The 19754-nt window shown below is 44.0% G+C and overlaps 1 protein-coding gene and 1 long non-coding RNA gene across 2 annotated transcripts in view; one reads left to right on the plus strand and one right to left on the minus strand.

The window, feature by feature from the left end:
- Positions 1-13793: 13793 nt before the first annotated feature.
- On the minus strand, positions 13794-16650 carry LOC135983109 (uncharacterized). Its single transcript, XR_010600599.1, has 2 exons — positions 16409-16650; positions 13794-15981 (listed from the first exon to the last, which is right to left on the minus strand). It is a non-coding gene; the product is annotated as an uncharacterized LOC135983109 (long non-coding RNA).
- A 2623-nt stretch (positions 16651-19273) lies between these two features.
- The window catches only part of HSD17B12 (hydroxysteroid 17-beta dehydrogenase 12), a 253973-nt gene continuing 253492 nt past the window's right edge, over positions 19274-19754 (plus strand). The window contains exon 1 of the mRNA XM_065592787.1: positions 19274-19468. The gene's annotated coding sequence lies outside the window, so the exon portion shown is untranslated. The remainder of the gene's footprint in view (positions 19469-19754) is intronic.

Raw genomic sequence — 19754 nt, forward strand, 5'->3', positions numbered from 1 at the left:
GGAAGATGTTCCTGACCCTGGTCCAGTTCCCAGTAGCCAGCACCACAAACCACCCCTCACCCCCATCCAAGTTGGCCTGTTGTTGAGCAGCACAGATGTCCAGGACTGCATGAGCCATGCAGAAAGAACACTTCCCCCTCACTTTCCTGGGCAGCACAGAGCAAGGTTCCAGCCCATTCTGGTTATGAAGTGACTGCACCTCTGGGGCTAAGAGAGGGAGTTCAGCCTCTGAGACCATTCAGTTCTTGGCACCATCTATCTCCTTCCTCAAGCCCCCTACTCTTGTTCTTATGCTCTGCCAACTTTGTGTTCCTCTGGGTCCCTCCCATTTTCTGCTATGCCTGGAAGAACCTCCCTGAACCCTGGCACCATGCAACCTATCCCTCCTCCTTCCAGTCCCTCCTAAACACCCCACTTCATCAGGTTCTTTTTCCAGGGCTGACCCTTCTGTAATGATTCCTAGGAGCATTTAAACAAAGGAAACAAACAGCCAATTGGATTAAGAAGTAGAAAAAAACAAGATGTGCATGTCACACATAAAAATAACCTTGGGAGTTTATATTGTGTTTTCCTTGTCCCTCCCCTTGTCTGTTTGGTTTTTGTCAAATGTTGTTCTTCCCTATGTCATGTCTAAGGCTTGGTCTACACTAAACCCCCAAATCGAACTAAGGTACGCAACTTCAGCTACGTGAATAACGTAGCTGAAGTCGACGTACCTTAGTTCGAACTTACCGCCGTCCAGACCCGGCAGGCAGGCTCCCCCGTCGACTCCGCGTACTCCTCTCGGCGAGCAGGATTACCGGAGTCGACGGGGAGCACTTCTGAGTTCGATTTATCGCGTCCAGACTAGACGCGATAAATCGAACCCAGAAGTTCGATTGCCTGCCGCCGAACCAGCGCGGTAAGTATAGACAAGCCCTAAGTTAGACTGGAATCTCCTCGCAGCAGGCACACTGTTTTATTTCTCTATGAAGAGCCACGCACACTGAGCTATCTTCTACTGTAGTAAATGCCCACAAACTTAATCAGTGCCCAGTCAATCTTGCCCAGTGGTACCTCATGTCCTTCCACAATGTGGAGAATGGCTAAACTTAAACCTCTGAAGAACAGGCAATACCAAGTTAAGGTACACTCCACCCCCACAATGCAAACTTAACTCTGCCCTCCTGAAGCTGGCAATACCCAGTGGAAAGAATGGTGCAGGAAGGGGAGGGTGCCATAATAAGTAGACATGAGAAAGTTCTCAGAGCATGTGTCATGATTTGTGTTGTGGTCCACAGATTTGAATTCTAGCATTTATCTGCACGCACTGTAGTAGATGCAGTTGTATTGAATAGTGGAAGGACTAGTTGCAGCAGGCTGACAGAGTTGTTACTGTGACATGGCAAGAGGGGCATGCGTACTTTGAAGGATCAAATATACCTCATTTCAGTGTTGAGTTCTGTAGATAGTGTCCACAGAAGCATGCAAAGGTGTTTTCTTGACATAGGGATTGTCAGAGGACTGGTGGCATACATGACTGTCATCTCCAGGGCTTACTGAGGGTAATGTCTGAGATGGAATCTTCAGTGCCGGGGGAAGGGGAAATAACATTGAGCAAGTCTGGGTTGGTTTGTGTGGAGAAGACTCAGCCCAGGTCTACACTAAAAAGTTAAGTCAACCCAGCTACGTCACTCAGGGGGTGTGAAAAATCCACACCCCTGACCAACGTAATTACACTGACCTAATCCCCAGTATAGATAGCGCTAGGTTGACAGAAGAATTCTTTCATTAACCTAGCTACCATCTTTAGGGGAGGTAGATTAACTACAGTGATGGGAGAACCCCTCCCATCGCTGTAATGAGTATCTATGCTGAAGTGCAGCAGCAGTGCAGTGTTTGAGCATAAGCCAGGGGTGGGTAGTTCCTGTTTGCTATGCCTAACCTAAACCCAAGTTTTGCCTCAGTAAAGAGGTGATAGATTTTGTCCTACACTACTTTATGTGCTGTTCCAAAATATTCTGTAGCATCCATAAGGTTAGAGTGCTAGTACATGTACAATTGGTATGCTAGGGCATCACTCAAAGGGGCAGAGTTAAGGTTACATTGCAGGGGCATATACCTTAATATTGTATGTCCTGGTTTTCAGAGGTTTAAGCTTATGTTACCTTAACTCTTCATTTCCTAATGTCCAGATATATAAATTTAGCCACTCTCCACATTATGGAAGGGCATGAGGCAGCACTAGGCAACATAACTCTTCATAAACAAAGTTTTTAGGCATTTCATTTACTTGTTTTTAAAAAACCAATAATTTCCTAGTATTCCCATGTACCACAACCCACCCCCTCTTTTCACTGCCTCTGGCTCCTTAGCAATGATTACCAGGGCCAGAGGATACACTGGCTATATGTTAGTCACTTCACCAGCCCTGCATGATTTGCTTGTCTCCCATCGCACTACCTGTCCAGAACAACCTGTCTTCCCTTCTTAGCCCAATCCCAAAGCCCACACGTAGACACACCCTTTGCCAAGCCCACATGTACACATACACCACATTGCTCCAAGACCCACCCCTCACACACCAGCTCTGCTCTTCTTGCCACTCTCAGAGCCATGCAGAGGTTTTGGGGGGCTTTGAGCAAAATCTGAAACTGAGGTCCTCCCATCCTTCCAAAATATTACCACTGAGAAGAGGCCCTGGAGTGGGCAGGGGGGTTGGAGTCCAAGGCCACACTGCACTCACCCCACAGCGGTGGCTTGGCTGCTGTTGCACTGGCCTGGGTCCAGCTTCCCCACTCTGGGAGTTGCAGCCTGGTATATGGGGTCACACCACCACTCATGTTTAGCCCCTCTGTCATGATAAAGGGACGACTGGGCCAAACTAAGTGGCACTGCAACTTAGGGTTGCCAATTTTCTGACCCGAACAAAACCGAACACACTTGCCCTGCCGTTTCTCTGAGGCTCCACCCCACTCACTCCATTCCCCCTCCCTCTGTCGCTCGCTCGCTCTCCCCCACCCTCACTCACTCACTCATTTTCACTAGGCTGGGGAGGGTCCCTTTTCGACCGGGTGTTTGGTTGAAAACTGGACACCTGGCAACCTCATGCCAGATCACACCACTCAGTTTGGGGACCTGGGGCAAACTGCCCCTTTCCCCTCAACTCCATGCCCTGGTAAACTTAGAGAGGTCATGGGGAGGTGAAAAGGTGGTGGGCTGGTGAGGAGTGCATGAACCAGCTGGAGTCCTTCCTTACCCCAAATTTGGCCCTAATGTATGGACAACTAGCTCTACACAACTATCAGCAGCACAGGCAGCTCAGAGAGGAGTCAAGTGGCCCATGAATAAGAATACCTTCAATATTGCTTGAGCTGAGGTACATATCATGCTCCTGAGATCAGTTTGTTTGAGCCTCAGATGTGAGCAAAAAAAAGGTAGAGAATTGAGCGGATGTTGTAAAATGCTGGTTTTTAGCAGGACTGTCTTTTGGGACCGCTTTGCTCAAATGACCCCAAGTTCAGACCACTAACACCACCCCCCCAGTATGCCCAGGAGGCACAGTAAATTTCAAGACAATCCATGTAACCTTGTGGATTTTAGAGCACTTAGTATAGTCCAAAGAAAGTGATGCTCAGCCTTAACTAAGGGACCTACCTCTGAGGTTTCTAAGCACCCATGATGTTGAAGCAATAATAAGTGATAATTGAAGTACCAAGTATGCTAGTTATTTATCATCTCCACACTTAAGCCCCAGTCTTGCAAATATGCATGTGCTTAATGTTAAGCCCATGAGTAGTCCCATTGACTGCAATGCCTTTAGTCACAGGAGTAACCTTAGACACATGAGTAAATGTTTGCAGGATCAGGGCCTTATTTAGGAGCTGATCCTTTAAGCTCTTACTGCCAGGCGAAGTGCCTCCTGAAGTGAGTAGTTCCATTGATGGGACTACTCAGCTCCAAAGATTACTGTGGATAATAGTTTGCAGGATCAGCCATCCTATAAGTTAAGTATGTACAGTTCTGTACAGGGGCACGTCAAGGACAGAGAGAGAACCTTTATGTGGACACTTGTCCACGTCGGGTATGTCCACACTGCATTGTGGGACCCAGGTTTATGGACTGATTGTTTCCCAGCCTGTGTTTGAGCATCCACACTGCATTGTAAATCTGGACTTACAATTGCTGGACATGGATCTGACAAGGTATGTCTAAACTGCAATAAAAAAAATGTGACACCAAATGTCAGAGACCCTGTGGGGTTCAGGCTGCAGGGCTAAAAATAGCAGTAGAGACATTCAGGCTCCGGCAGGAGCCTGGGCTCTGAGACCCTCCCTCCTTGTGGAGTTTCAGAGCTCGGGTTCCAGCCCAAGCCCAAATGTCTTCACTGCAACTTTTTGTCCTGCTGATCTAAGCCAGCCGTCAGGGCCGGCTCCAGGGTTTTTGCCGCCCCAAGCAAAAAAAAAAAAAAAAAAAAGCTGCGATCGCGATCTGCGGCGGCTATTCGGCAGGAGGTCCTTCGCTCCGAGCAGGAGTGAGGGAACATCCGCGGAATTGCCGCCGAATAGCTGGACGTGCCGCCCCTCTCCAGAGTGGCCGCCCCTAGCACCTGCTTGGCAAGCTGGTGCCTGGAGCCGGCCCTGCCAGCTGTGGCCATGCTGTGTGTCTTTTACTGCAGTGTGAACATTTCCACATCCATGCTAAGGCATCCATACTGCACTATGCAGACATACTGACTTGGGTCTGCAACTGCATCCACACTGCAAAAGGACAGGACTTGGGACCCGAGTCTCAGTAGGACTCGGGCTCTGACGCACCTCCTTAGCAGGGTCCTAGGACCTGGCTCCTGAGTCCTTGCTGACCCGAGTCAGACTGATTTGTGTGTGGACAGAAGTGGGGCTTGGGCTCAAACTTGAGTCAGAACCCAGGCTTAGAGTGCAAAGTAGGCATTATGGATACATCTACACAGCAAGCAGGATCCTGAGGCAGCGAGTCTGCACTCAAAAGAGCTGTGTAGACGTTCTGGCTTGGGCTAGAGCTCAGGTTCTGAAACTCATCCCCCTCCCTAGGAATCACAGCCGGAGCCCAAACATCTACATAGCTATTTATAGTGCCATAATGTGACCCCATGTATGTAGACCCAGGCTCTGAAGCCCTAAGGGTCTGACCCAGAGCCCTTGGAAATCACCCCCCTTCCCTCTCACTTCCATGGACTTTGGATCAGGCCCTAAGATTTGAGTCTTATTTCTACATGGTAAATAGAATGAATTTTTAAAAAATTAAATCAGTTTTGCTAGGTGACGATCAACACAGTAAGGAAACTAATAAGCAGATTGCAAACTTAAATCCACCTAATCAAATTCCTCTCTGCTGCGGTGTCCTTTCTGTGAAATCAACCTGCATTAAAGGGGCTATGGTGCTGTTTGTGAATGTACCATCTCTGCAAATTACCAATGCTCCATTGCATTGTGTTTGTATGAATGGGGGTTACATGTGCTTGCCCACTGGTCCACGTGAGAAGTGGGCTGAGGAAGGAAGGATGTTCTTTTTTTTTTTTAATGAATCTAGGGGGAGAGAAGTGGAAGCGGTGGATTCATAGTAGAAAGGGAATGGTATCCTAAAATAACCCCTCTGTCATTTACTCAGCCACCCACCACTCAGTGCCAAAATAAAGGTGCAGCTCTTTCATTTAAAATTAATTCTTGGCCCTGGAGGGTATCAATAGATCAATATCTTGTGCTTCTGATCTCCCGTGGGCCACCCTTCAATGGCTCATGCAAAGGCTAAAAACAGAAAGATGCAACACAAAAGATACTGCAGTCAGCTCAAGCAGGGGGGTTATTTTTAGATCAGTAAAGGGAAAGGAGGAGAGGGGGGGAGAAGGGAAAGAGAGAGAGGCTGGTGTGGGGTTTGCAATCTAATTTGGTCTTTTTTTTTTTATTATTCCATCAATGGTATTTTCCATACAATCTGATTTCTTTTTGACTCCTAGGGAGGGGGGCTAGGGTGGGGGGAAGGCACAGCAAAGCTGGGCTGAAGATTCTGGAGTTTTATGGCTCATTCCAGCTAGTGGCTTCTCTCTGCCAGTTGAATTAATTTGATACTATTTTTGAAAGTCAGTGTTTCTAAGGGAGACCTAATGACGCAATGACGTCAATGCAGGTCAATAGCACACACTGGAGGAACTGACTGTGCTACCGGGAGCCAAGGGCTGGGAGCCTTTTCCAACCAACCCCAGCTTCTGCACACACACACAAAGACTCCTGGGGGAGGGGGGGAGGAAATCCTAAAGTGGTGTATGCACAATCCCCCCCCCCCCAGCTAACCCGAGACCCCTAAAATAAGATGCATGCTGTTTGTAAGCACCAAAAAAATTCTAAAAAAAAAAAATGTGATCATCAGACGCACTGCAGTGCAAAGAAAAAAAAACACCTCCCTACCTGTCAAAGGCAACGTTATTGTAATCCACACACACACACACATTTAGGTTGTGAAATGCAACGCACACAACATTAGGGGCTTGCCTATAAATAGAGCCCGCGAAGGTGCGTGCATTGGCAATTTGTTCCCCAAACCGGGAGGGGGAGAGGGGTGTTTTGCAAACGTGGGTGATGAGTTATTCTGCTCTGATCAGTTACTCAGGAGGTGCCTGGATTGGTGGTGTGGGGGTGGATGCGTGGGTGGGAGGGTGAGTGGGAGGGGGGTTTTGCTTCTCTCTGTCTCCAAGTCAGGCACAGAACACGAACTGGTTTTTTTTTTTTTTTTTTTTTGCTTTTCTCCTGGAAGAGTGCAGACACACATTACGCGAAACCCACAGCCTTTCGCGAGAGACACAGCTCGAAACGCTCTAGTTTATTTATATACCCCCCCCCAACACCTTCTTCCCTTCCCATCCCTCCCCAAATTCCCTGGAAATCCAGCTGAGGCATGTGGAAGCGGGGCAAGCGTTTTTGTTTGGGGTTTTATTTCTGGTTTTGCTTTGGGGTTTTTTTTTTTTTTTTGCACATAAAAATATAAGTGAAGAAGATTTTGCAAGGTAGGTTCCTGTCTGTGTGTATGTGCGCGTGTGTTGTGCATTAGCTTTTTGCAAAGTTTTCTGATTTCAGTTGTTGGATGCTTTTGCAAGCAGCAGACTTTGCTGATTTGTTCTGCTGCCTGCCTTTTAAAAACCTCAACGACATTGCATTTCCCCCTCTTAAAAAAAAAAGAAAAGAAAAGAGTCCTAGACTGTCGTGTCGTGCGTCCTGTGTATTTGATGATTCCTGCAGAAAAAGCGTGTCCGTTTTTGAAGAAAACCTGGGGGGTAAGAGGGATATTTAGGATTTGCTTCCACATTGTTGCAGAGTTTTTTACTTTCACTTTGTCCCATTTTTAGGAGGTTGGCTCACTCTCGTAATGATCTTGCAAATGATGTTTTAATTGCGAAAAGGTTTTAAAGTCAGTAGGAGGGTGAAAAGGAATTGGCATTTCTTGAATACAGAATTTGCCACCATTGGGAATAGACAGACAACCTATAGATTTTTGGGGTGTAAATTAAGTAGTAAGAGTAAATGATAACAAAATAATAATAAAAACTCTCTGATGCAAGAGTGAGAGGCTGTTACAACCTCCAGCCACCTGTAGAGGGAAATCTTTATACATAGTAATCTTTTATAGCTGTATCTATAGGGAAACTAAGGAGAATTACATGTTCCAAACTTTGCTACTCTCTATATACAACAAGAAGTGCAAGCTGTTTGGTTAATTTTAGGGTGCTTGCAAACTGCCATAGCCCTTTAGATTAAGAGAAATGGTGGTATTTAGTATCTCCTGACTCTTAGCTACAACCAAGGTGGAGACTGAAATAACTATGATGCAGGTTCTGGTTTAATGCTGCTTCACTCAAAAAAGTGGTTATCAACAGGTGGTTCGCCTGAGAAGAGTAGTTTTGATTTATTGATAATTTCAAGGTATGTTTATAATCTGGGCAAATCCAGGTGGGTTTTATTGTTCGAGGAAAAGGGAGTCATTTCATTGTTTACAAAGTGGCCATGGGCATTAAGTAGTGCATTGGTTTAATGCACTAGCCTTTTACCACTGGAGATCACAGTTCAGCTTCTGATTTTTTAAGGTACTAGCTAAAATAATTATCATTTTATACATGCAATGTCCTATATATTTATATGTAATGGCTTGTATATCACCTTTCATCCTGAAGGATCCCAAAATGCTTTACAAAACTATGGCTCTGATCTTGCAGCTGGATTTGCATGGGTGACCCCATCACCTGAATGGAGCAGATTGACTTCACTGTGGTCCTATGCCCCAATTCCAGGATCAGGGTCAATAGGCACAAAAACATGGAGGAGATGCTCTAGATCAAGACTGACACACTGGCAGAAGTGTGGCCTCCGGTGTCAGGGAGTGCTGCAGGTCAGGAATGAGGCTCATCAGAAGGGTGGGGAGGTTGCACTGCACCTGACTTAAGCCAGTGCTTTCAGTTCTCATTCTCATGGGTTCCAGATTCACCCAGGATTGTGCTGTTTTGTTTAACTACAGAACTGGAATATTGGGCTTCCAGCAGCAACATACTGACGTGAATTAGAAACTGCTGAACGTGTCTGGTGTGGTGCTGTGCAGCCCTTACCCATGACTCTTATACCCCTGTATCTTCTGACCCCCACAGAAAAAAATTATACAGATTTTGAATTTGTTTAGCCTTGACTTAAGTCCACTCCTGTCTGTCTCCCCCACATCAGCAGTCTGGATACCCTACTGCAGAATAAATCTTGATGCACATTTCAGCCAGATTCTCACTCTGCTTGGTGAAGATTGATATGGGATAAGTCTTTCTTCTCTGCTTCCCTCTTCCTATGCTGTTGCAACAGAGAGGACACCACCAGTATAGGGTTCTTGGTCAGGCTTGATGCCATTGTACTGTGAGGTAGTGCCTCTGGTTTCTGGTTCAGTGACCTCTATCTCTTCTTGATCAAAAAAAAATGAGTTGTGGTCGTCTTTCTTTCTATTAGGCAAAATGCATTTGCATTTCCAGTTCTCCTGATCTGCTTCTGTCTTCTGCCCTGAAGAATCAATCCTCGTCCAGGGGAGACAGCTTGGTCTCTTACTGCTTGGTGGTTTGGCTACTTGAATGCTCTGAATGTAACTTCAGATATTCATTGCCACCATGTTTAGACCAATTCAGAAGCTGCAAATTGTCTTTCTAATTAGGCAAAATGTATATACATTTCCAGTTCTCCTGATCTGCCGTCTGTGGCAGAGTGGTGCTTTCGGATGCACTTCTCCAGCTCCTTTCATCTGCCCTCTTCTTAGAGCTTTTGATTGCACAGGCTGTAGTCTTTACTGCTGGGTGACCATATCCAGATTCCTTCACACAGTCATGTTTGCATGCCCACATGCTCTAGCTACAGTTGCACAATCATGTGCACACAGTCCAGTCTGACTTTAGATTCTCTGCCCTCTTGCCGCATGGTGGATGCCATGTGAAGCACTGACATTTATTAGGGCATGGAAGCATTCTGGGTACTGAAATAACTAAATATTACCCATTTATATCAACAATACACACATTTACACCATTTGAGGATTTTTCCCAGTGTTTCTTAAAGCAAGCATGTAGCATGTTAACTGTGTGTCAGTGTTTCAATTCATATGCTTGTGGCGAAGCCTTGCATTATAGTTCCTCGTGCTTTGCGTGTTCTCCTGCTGCACTGATTTGCTGATGTCCAGTTGTGCCCTACAATAGCGATTATCTCAAGGATGTCACATTGGCTAATTCTAAAGTGAAGAACTTTCAAAGGGTGGTAATATGCACCATCTTGCAATATATTTGCAAAGTACCGGCTGCATGGTACACTGACTATTAAAATAAATTGTGACTAGCATAAGGTAGCATTTGTTCTAGTCTTTCCATTGCATCTATGTTTATCCACTTAAGAACAATTGTCTGCCACCACTAGAGATCTAGGCACAGTCTCCATGGTAAAAGAGCACCTGATATTGTACACTCTTGTTGAGACAAGCTCTGTATCTAGGCAGCCACCCAAATTCCATTCTATGTCCTATTGGCTCTTGGAATCTTCTCTGAGAGTCAAAAGTAAAACTTACTCTTCTACTCATCTACAAATCTGTGTGTTGTAAAGGAGAACAGGTTGAATAAGCTGGTGCAGAGGGCAACATTGCTTGTGATGGAATTCCGTGAGGAGCTCACCGGCTGAGAAAACTACCTATAGAGTATTATTGCCGGAAAGACGCATTGGCCAAATAATATTTTGCTCCTTGCATAGCACCTCTCATATTGACTTATAACTATCAATAAAGTAGGCCTCAGAACACCCCTGCGTGATATGTTAGTAGTAGTACACTCATTTTACAGAGGGGTAAATGGAAGTACAATGTAGATGAGTGAATTGCCCAGATTTGCAGTCAGTCAAGGGCAGAACCTGGAAGATAATACAAATACGAGAACTGTCTAGCAAAGAGACTGTCCCGTCTCTGCTTCAGGATGTACATCTCTGAAAGCCACCTCAAGCTGCATTGACTTTTTCTTGGCTCCACATTACCATGTGAGCTTGTGTCGCTCTTTTCTTTTGTTTTATAATCCGTGTTAAATCAGGATGAAGACCCTGTTTTAATAGTGTCTGGCACTGGTCTCTCGTGCTGCCAGGATCATAAACAAGGTCACTTAGCAAGATGGTTGCCCTACAATATTATAATTGAAATATGTTCTTTCTAATATACACAAGATGCAAAGTTCTTCTTACCATGTTGTGTTCCTTCCCCCTTCAGATCCAATCACTGGCTTCCCATCACCTTTCACAATGAGATTAGACTTCTCATCCCCACCTTTGAGGCCCTGAACAGCTCTACTCCTGTCTTGATCTCTCTATTTGTATCTTTCACTCTGACCAAGCCCTTCTTCCTAGCCACTTGCTTTGTATCTTTCTTCTACTCTGATCTTTGTCTCTCCTTCCCAGATACCCCTTACACCTTACTACCCTCCATTTACTCAGATCTCTCCTGGAAACATACCTCTTCTGCAAAGCCTACTACTGATTGCCTGCCTTAGCCAAAAAGATCGTTACACATCTGTTTAATGCAAAAAATCATAGTGTGGCTGAGTTAACTTTCCTCTACTCATCAGTGCAAGTTTCTCTGCTTTGTTTTGTCTCTCCATTTAGATAGTAATCTTCTTGGGGCAGGGACTGTATCTTCCTCTGTATTTTGTACAACGCTTAGCATGCTGTCAATACTTAACTCATAGTTACCAAAGATCTTCCATCTTGTTGGGCTGAACAAAACAATTATAAACTTGTTTTAACACCTGGAGCCCAGTTTTCAGACATTGACACCTGAATGTAATGTCCATCTGAGGGGTTGGACTGTCCTTTTAAGATAAATGTGTTTGAAAATTTGGCACACAATGTTTAGCTTGTTGCTAGTGTTAGAAGAGAGTGGGTAGTACCATAATAAAGAAGATTGATATCTGGCAAGTAAGATTTTTATGCTAAGTTCATGATTAAGCAAAAATTCCAGACCGTTTTTAAATACAAAAGTTGAACTACCTGGGAAATGATTCAATATGAAATGAAATATAAATCAGTTTTCAAATTTCTATTAATATATTCCTATAATAGTTGCAATTCTTGCAAAGGTAACATAAAAACTGTCTATAATTGTCTGGAACTTCCCAAAAAGTGTATAATGCTCTTGTGGTTCCTCAGCTGGCTCTGCAGCCGAAGTTTATAGCACAATGATGATAGTCTGCACTTCTAATATCACCCATCCCCAAGGATCTCCAAGCATTTACTTATACTCAGTAAACCTCACGACAAAGCCCCTTTCCCCCCTATCCATGGTCATCCAGTGAGGTAGACAACTATAAGTACATTCCTCTAACTATATGTAAATTTAGACATAGTGAGGACAAGTGACCTGACCGGGACCTAGGATTCTTGAGTCCCAGTCCTTGTTATAACTACTGGTCAACGTTAGCACAGTGGAATTTGAAGAAAAATGTTGACTCCATTATTATCCCTTTGGCTGTTCACTAGCAATCATTGGTGGTGTGATCATGGTACACAAAACAACCACAATACAATGGTGTTTCTGAAGAATTTCATGAGGAAACATGCTCTTCAGACTGTAAGTGCGGCTGCTCCTTCCTGTGTCTCTCCCGGTATTTCTTGTCTTGTCTTGTCTGTTAGTCTAGGAGCTCTTAAAGTGTTTTCATAGAGCGGATCAGGCTACATCTTAATGCAGAGAGAATCTTGCGGACACTTCTACTCCCATTTCCAGTCACACACACTACCTCCTTTCCATTCATGATAAAATAATATAACTGTATTAAATACAGCCTTTGTTTATGTGGAAAAGGAATAGGTGGGAAAGTATTTTGTTTTTAGCTTCTTTTTAATGTGATTTAGCACCTTAGAAAAATGAGAGCCAGTACCATGTGACCAGTTAGACCAGTTACTGTAGGAGTCCAGTAAATATTCTGTAGACACTGGTGGTTCACAGACCATAATCTAAGACCCATTGGTTTAGCTTGTAAATGGTGAGGCAGAGACTGCCTGATCTTTGTCATGTAAAGGGCTGACCATGCTGTTAGTCCTTAACAAACAGATATTAACTATTGGCAACAGAGAAGAAAGTCACTCATGGTTTGTATCATCTGGTCCAATGATCCTCCAATTCTCATTTGTACTGCTGGAATCCACTACTTCTGATATTATTTTTCTGTACCAGTGAATCCACATTTCCAGAAGTATGACTTCTGGGTGGGCAGTAATGCCAGAAACATTGACTTGTGTAACCTAGGAACTGGGCATCCCCTCTGCAGGTAAGTGGAAAATGACTGATAAAGTAACCCAGATTCAAATGCACCCCAACTTATCTGGTTCAGTAGCAACTCTGCTGTTCTGATGTGTTGTAATTTTTGATGACCAAATTAAATTGCATTGGAAATTAGGATACAACAATTAGACAGGAACAGTGAACATCAAAGGCCAAGAGGAGAAGAGCTGATTGAACAAATCTGGTCATTGTAACCCTAGGTACCTCACCACACCCTTCACCTCATCATGTGTAACTTATTGCTAAATGCCCTCTACATCTTATTCCTTTTCACAGGATATCCAACCATCTTCCTCCTTGAGATGATTTGATTTCTGCTGCTGATTGAGTTATTTGGCTCCATGTTCTAACTACCATCTCAGTAAAGAAATTCTGCCTTTGTTGCTTAAATGTCACTCATCTCCCTACCCCGTCCTCTAGCACTGCCTATGATACTTGGTTTTGAATTAGTTAAAGCCTCATGCAGCTTTTTCGCATCTCTTTATTGCCGCCTCCTCTCCTTTTTCTACCACAACAAGAGGCTGCCCAAAGTTCCCCAAATTATTGTTGCATGTTTTTCTTCTCATTGATTCATCCATCCTATAAGATGGTTACCAAGGATGAGTACACACTATGCTAAAGGTAATAGGTTTTGTTCATGAAAAGTTCCAGGTCATTAGAAAGCCCAATCCAATTCAACAATGGATTCACCAGCAATGGTATCCCAGGTGTCTGAAATATAGTACTGTGCCAAATCTAATTTTTTTTCCCCATCTGTATGAATTTCACATCAAGGAGTCGTGTGATTTTTATATATATATATATATATATATATATCATGCTCACATATTTAAACCTTTGTGCTTTCTTTTTTCTTGATCTAATTATGCTGATGGTTTTCCTCTTTTAATCCTAGTACCCCCAACTACTTTTTCTAGGGTCTGACTTTGTATCCAATGAGCAAGATCCTGTTCCAGTGTTACCTCCTTTTTAAATTACTTTTTAATATAAACAGGACAAATATACATAAAAAATCCAAGTAAAGAAAACAGTGCAACTATACCAGGTGTTTCAATCTGCTGGGGTTCAGGCTGGTTATAGATAGCATGTAAAATACAGCTATTAACGTAATGCATATGAGATGACAGTAATACACCAAGTGGCCCATTTTGTTGGTTTGATGGCCTGTATGTTCAAATTCTCTGAAAATTCTATAAATGGAAGCCACATCTATTAATCACTACCAGCTTTTGTCCTTCTCGCACGTGAATGTTAATGTAACACACACCCCTCATACCATTGTCAGAGGGAATGCATATTTGTACTTTGTATGCTTCTTCTTAAATTAAGGTCTCTCTGATTATTTATAATACTGCTTTGTCCTTTATATAATGCCTTTTTAATACACAGTCTCAATGTTTTAAAATCCCTACTGAACAGCCTGGTGAGGTAGGTAAGTATCAGACCCATTTTGAAGTTGGATAAACAGGGGAACGGAGAGGAAAAGTGCCTTGCTCAGGGTGACACACAGAGCTGGGGGAACCTTGAAAATGTTCATGGAAAAACATAACATATATAATTTAGATGCAAATATTCAGACCAGCCTTAGTTCTACAGCAAATCTGGGACTTGAACCCAGGAATCAAGACTCCCAGTTCCCTGCTCTAACCATCTGTTAACATCATTTCTCCATTAGGGCCTTTCATTAGCTTACACTTTGCCACACTGAACAACTCCTAGCCCACTACATCATGTGTACCCCTAATTTATCCAATTCCATGTAAATTCTATTGCTCTATCCTCTGGATTTTCTGATTCCTATATTGTCTCATCAGAGGTAACTAGTGTTTTGTTTTGTTGTTCTTTATTTTTAAAGAAATGTGTGGCAGTGATTAATTACATAGAAACAGCTCATTTCTTAATGGGGGCCACTGCATGCTGAGCTCTGGAAAATCTGACCCCAAGTAAAGAAAGTCCTAGACCTTATCATCATGGTGCTACCCTCTTTACTTCTGGTCACCCCATACTCCCCTTCTGTTTGTAAAGTAGTAAGAGTCAATCCGCTATTGTCAATTGGAGAATGAAATCAAAATACGGTTGGGTGTCACCCTGGTTTAGGAGAATGCTGTAAATTATATTCATGACTGGGATGTGATCCCTGGCAGGGCTGGGGGCATTGAGGAAGTAGCACTCAAACTAGCAAGGAGAACATGAGGGCACTTTCCCCATCATTCTGCAGTGCTTCCTCTGACTGATTCTGGTCTTGATAAGACCGGCTCAGCTGAAGACTACTACCCATCCAGAAGGATCCTTATTTCATGATGTGGCCTTGAGGTTGAAGGATCAAAAGGAAAGATGGGATTTCCCCATCCCTTTCAAAAAGAGTGCCCCTACTCATGAATGTCTCAAGGGCAGGCTGCACTTGCTAGTCTGCCCCCTGCCCAGGATAACTGAATTAGTTTGTGTTTAACAGGCCAAAGGTGTCTTTTGAACATAAACTGTACATACTGATAACTGATGTTTGTTGTACCAATGCCACTGTCCTTGGAATGCGGAGAGCCCTGGAAGGTTTCAAGAGTCAGAATGGTCTGCTTCGCAGGTAGTACACATCAAAGAGCATCATGCCATAGTTCAGCACCTTGGATAGTTTTCCAGTTCTATGTGGAGTGCCATGTATCTATACTCACTGTTCCTTCTGGTAACAGTGAAATTTCCCTTCCAGTTTGAGAGAAGAATACAGAATCCATTGATTTAATTATGCCCCAGTTGTTAGGGAGGCTTAATTCTCTGGAACCAAGAGATTGCTGATGAGGATAAAATATGAAGATGGAAGATAAATTCTCCATTTAGCATTTATCAGAAGAAGTGGGAACTGTTGCAAGGTACAGCATCACCTGCCAAAGGTTCTTTCCTTTCCTTTCCTTTCCTTTCATTTGGATCAGTTCCATTGTTGTTTTATTTATTTGAAACAAGTGATTCCCAGGGCATTGTACTTCGCTTTAGCCCAGCCTTGAGTTGGGTGTCTAGCAGCAGGTAGAGAAGATAGAGAGCTGTCCTGCTGAGGTGGAAATTACACACTTCTGCTAACAGGGACTGTTCTTATGGGAGAGGTTTGGTTCTTGTTGGAAAAGGCAGGCACCCTCCTGGTTTATTCAGAAGATGTTTCAAATCCTGTGGAAGAGGAACAAGTTAGTTCTTGGAATGCAATAGGTGAGTTTAAAAAAAATCAGTCAGAAGAAGGGGAAGAGGTAGGGACTGAAAGAGGAGGCGGCCCTTCTGCTGTTACGGAGGGTTTGCAGTGGTTCCCTATTCATACACTATGGTTTATCACCAGGTTAATCCTAGCTACACAGCTGCGCCTGCGTCTTCTCATATCAACGGAAACAAGTTCAGGACAATGAGCCCTTCCATTGCATTCTCCTCCATCTCCACAGACTAGGAGAGGGAACTTTAAACATACAAAGTGGGGAGGGAGATTCGGGCGCATGTAGTCACCACCCCATTCGTGTAAGACCCTGGCAAACTCCTCTTTTACATCCGGGAGCCAGGCAAGGCTTCGGTAGATGCGTGTGCCTCCTTAAACACATGCTTAGCCTACCATTTCCGTTCATCAGCGCTGCTCTTCCTTGAAACTCCTCGAAGATGGCATGTTTTACGGCTGCCTGCGTGTCCGCATCTGAGGCCCTCATGTGACACGAGCTCTCTTCAGGACAAGTACTAGTGTCCTCCTGCCTGCAGGACTCAGCCCTGCAGCAAAGGCCATCCCTCCATGCGCACTTGCTAAAAAGAATGTCCAGGGCTGGAGTTCTGTGCGAGGGTTGTAATGTACCAGCTCTCTCTAGCCTAGAGAGACAAGTCCTGGGTTGGGGCGTGCGCGGATGTGCCACTGGCAACGCCTCTGATCGTGCTTTCTGGCTGCTGCCTAATAACAAAGAGGGCTCGTCGGCTATTTTAAAAAGCCAAATCTCTCCCTGCGCCTGGCGACGCCTATGATGTGATCTGTAATAGCGGTGTGATTTTTCCCAATGTTGCTGTATCACTAGCAGTAGTTTGCCATGTTATTGTCTGGCTACGAGAGAGAGAGAGAAACAGCATTACTTCATTGATTGCAGTGTATTGACATTAGGAAATTCATTGCGAAAGAAGTTGATAATAATTAACTGAGTTAATAAATAAAGAATGTGCGTATACAGATTAGACAGTAAATAACTTACTGGCTTCTTGATTGTCCCTGCATTTTGTTTTTCATTCAGTCAAAGTGTGAAGTGGGTTGGTTGGTGGGGATTGGGAGGGGGGAGGTAAAATATGCACTCTTGAGAGAGACTATTTCCACCCCAGCAATAAACCTTTTCTTCTCCTAGGGTGTGTGTGTGTTTGTTTGAATCTACGAGCCACGATTTTAATTTTTAGCTACATGCCTTGTGCCATCTTCCAACAACAAGAGATCTGTTTAAAAATAGCATCGACCCATTGCGCTCGCCTTTTGTAGATATTTTAAGAAGTAGCTGTGTCCTTTTGTCTCAGAAAAGAGCAAGCCAACTCACCTTTAAAGGTCCTGATTACCTTACTTGAGAACATACAGAGGCTTTTGGTTGGCTCCCTACCCCCCACCCCCATCTACCTGGCAGCCAAATATATTAATTCCTCTTCCTTCCTAATGCTTGTAATATAGTGGGGGGAGGGGGGAAGAGGTATATTTTCTGGTTTGGAGATGGGAAGGGTGGCGTGTGTGAAGGACCTTTCTTTGTCAAATAAACTCTGCATTTGTCAACAAGACAATTCCTTTTGTTTGGTTGCTGCTTCGTGCATGGTGTATGGTTTTTAAAAATTATTATTATTGTTAATTTGGGGGCGGTGGGGGTGCGTGTGCCACTGTATAACATCAGATTTAGCCATTTGCGTATAGTAGCATTATGATTTTAATTGCAATTTCATTTGTTATTCTCTCCCTCTCCCCCACCCCCTCTCTCTGTATAATCTGGATCATTGCTCTCTGTAGCTGATTCCGTGGGAGACCAAGCAGAGTGCGTGGGTGCAGAATATAGAAAGCCAGAGCCATAGAATCTGTTATTTGCGTCACTCTTGGAGACGGGGCTGTTTGCCTGACAAATATACAGAATTAATCCTAGTTTTATCAATATCTGTCTTTTGCTACAGTAGCCAAACACAAGCGTAAGGTGGTGGTGGGGACTAGATGTTGCTGAAGGTTGATGTTTTTGTTCATAAAGCTGCGGGGGAGAGGGGTGCGAGTGTGTGCAGGAGAGGGGATGCTAAAATATATTCAGCAACCCCCGTGCTATTTGCCCGAGAAATACAAAATCTCCGATTTTATTCCTATTTCTGTTTGCTACAGTTTCCAAACATGAGGTGGGGATATGTCCCTGCATGGTCTGTCTATGCAGATTTCTCTCGCTCTCTGTGTGTTTCTGCATGGGAAATCTGTGTGTGTGTGTTTAAAATATATCCATACCCTCAGTGCATATTTTTTCTCTCTCTCTCATAAATACACGCATACCCCACAGGATTTTTGTGCAACTGTGTGGAAAGCTGCACAACACAAAATATGGGGCTTGCTAATTAACTCTTTCCCTCGAATTGAAGTGCCTTTCTGCAAGCACAAAGCTCCAAGCACAGACATCTTTTATGATGAACTAGAGCCTCTGAAGAGGAGAATCTGAACGTGACGTCAATAGCTGATAACTGACGCAGCCTTGCAAAGGAGTCTCAGGCTGGCTCCTTGTAGCCTGCAAGCCCTAATGATTCTATTTTTTCCCAATCCCCCCCTCGTAGTGAATGACTAGAACGCAAACACACACACACACCAGATTTCATATATAGCTATATATAGACAGAAAGCTTCTTTATTCTCCAAACAAAGGAATTTGTTTTTTAAAAAAGCATTGGGTGGGGTGTAGAGAATTAAAGAAAACCCTTTCTTTGTGCGTTCAGTGTATGCAACCATCGCTCTGTCTCTCGGCAAAACAAGCTTCCCTGCCAGAACCCCACGTTTGTGCATAATGTTAAACTGGTGCATGGTGGTGGTTGTGTTTTGATGGTTGGTTGGTTGTTTTTAAAGCCCACTTCATAAAGACCCTGCAAGTAGACAGACACAATAATGCTTACAAGGCAACAGGCAGAGAGACACAGAGAGACAGGCTCAATACAACTGTGGATTGGGGTTTTGTGTAATAGGACAGCATGGAAGACGGTCTGTTTTTTTTGTTTTTTGTTGTTGTTGTTTTAATTCTCTGCAATGATGCACCTAAAGCAACTGTGGATGGTGGTGCAGAAAGAAGCGGGGGGGATTGGGGGGGGGGATTGGGAGGGAACTTAATGTACATTTAATGTTTTGGATGTAACGTTCCAGCGAAATGGCTTTGTGTGTGGATTTTTTCCCCAGTACCTGCTAAAAATAGCATCAGGGTTTTGATCGCGTTCCAGAAATAGACAGAGGGTTGCACTTGTATAAAAAGAGAGCGCGAGTGGAAGAAAACCTGGACATCACCGCAGTATTTTTTTTCCAACTCCTGTCTGGAAATTAATTGTTGGATTTTTCCTCTCTCTCTCTCTCTCTCTCTCTCTCTCTCTCTCCTCCCCCCCCCCCACTCTCGTCCCGTCCCTCTCCCCCCCCTCCCCCCAACAAGGAGTTCCTGTTTGGGTAAGTAGTGATATTTCCTGTGCATGCTGCAGAGAGTGACTGTGATTCGTGTCTTTATTTTATGCATGCTTGGTTTTATTATTTTATTGTTTCTGTTAAACCGAGGGGATATACTCGTTTGCATAATGAATTTGGTGCATGCACGGAACCCAGAGACAGGGAATTCTTATAGAAAGGGGAATCACCCTGTCGGTAAATCTCTGAATCAATAGCGAGCTGCAACTCTCTCTCCCTCTCTCTGTCGGCGCTATTGAGTCCTTCTTTCTCTCTGTACCTATCCACTCTC

This window comes from Chrysemys picta, chromosome 4, assembly GCF_011386835.1.
Source record: "Chrysemys picta bellii isolate R12L10 chromosome 4, ASM1138683v2, whole genome shotgun sequence".
In the NCBI taxonomy this organism is placed as follows: domain Eukaryota; kingdom Metazoa; phylum Chordata; order Testudines; family Emydidae; genus Chrysemys; species Chrysemys picta.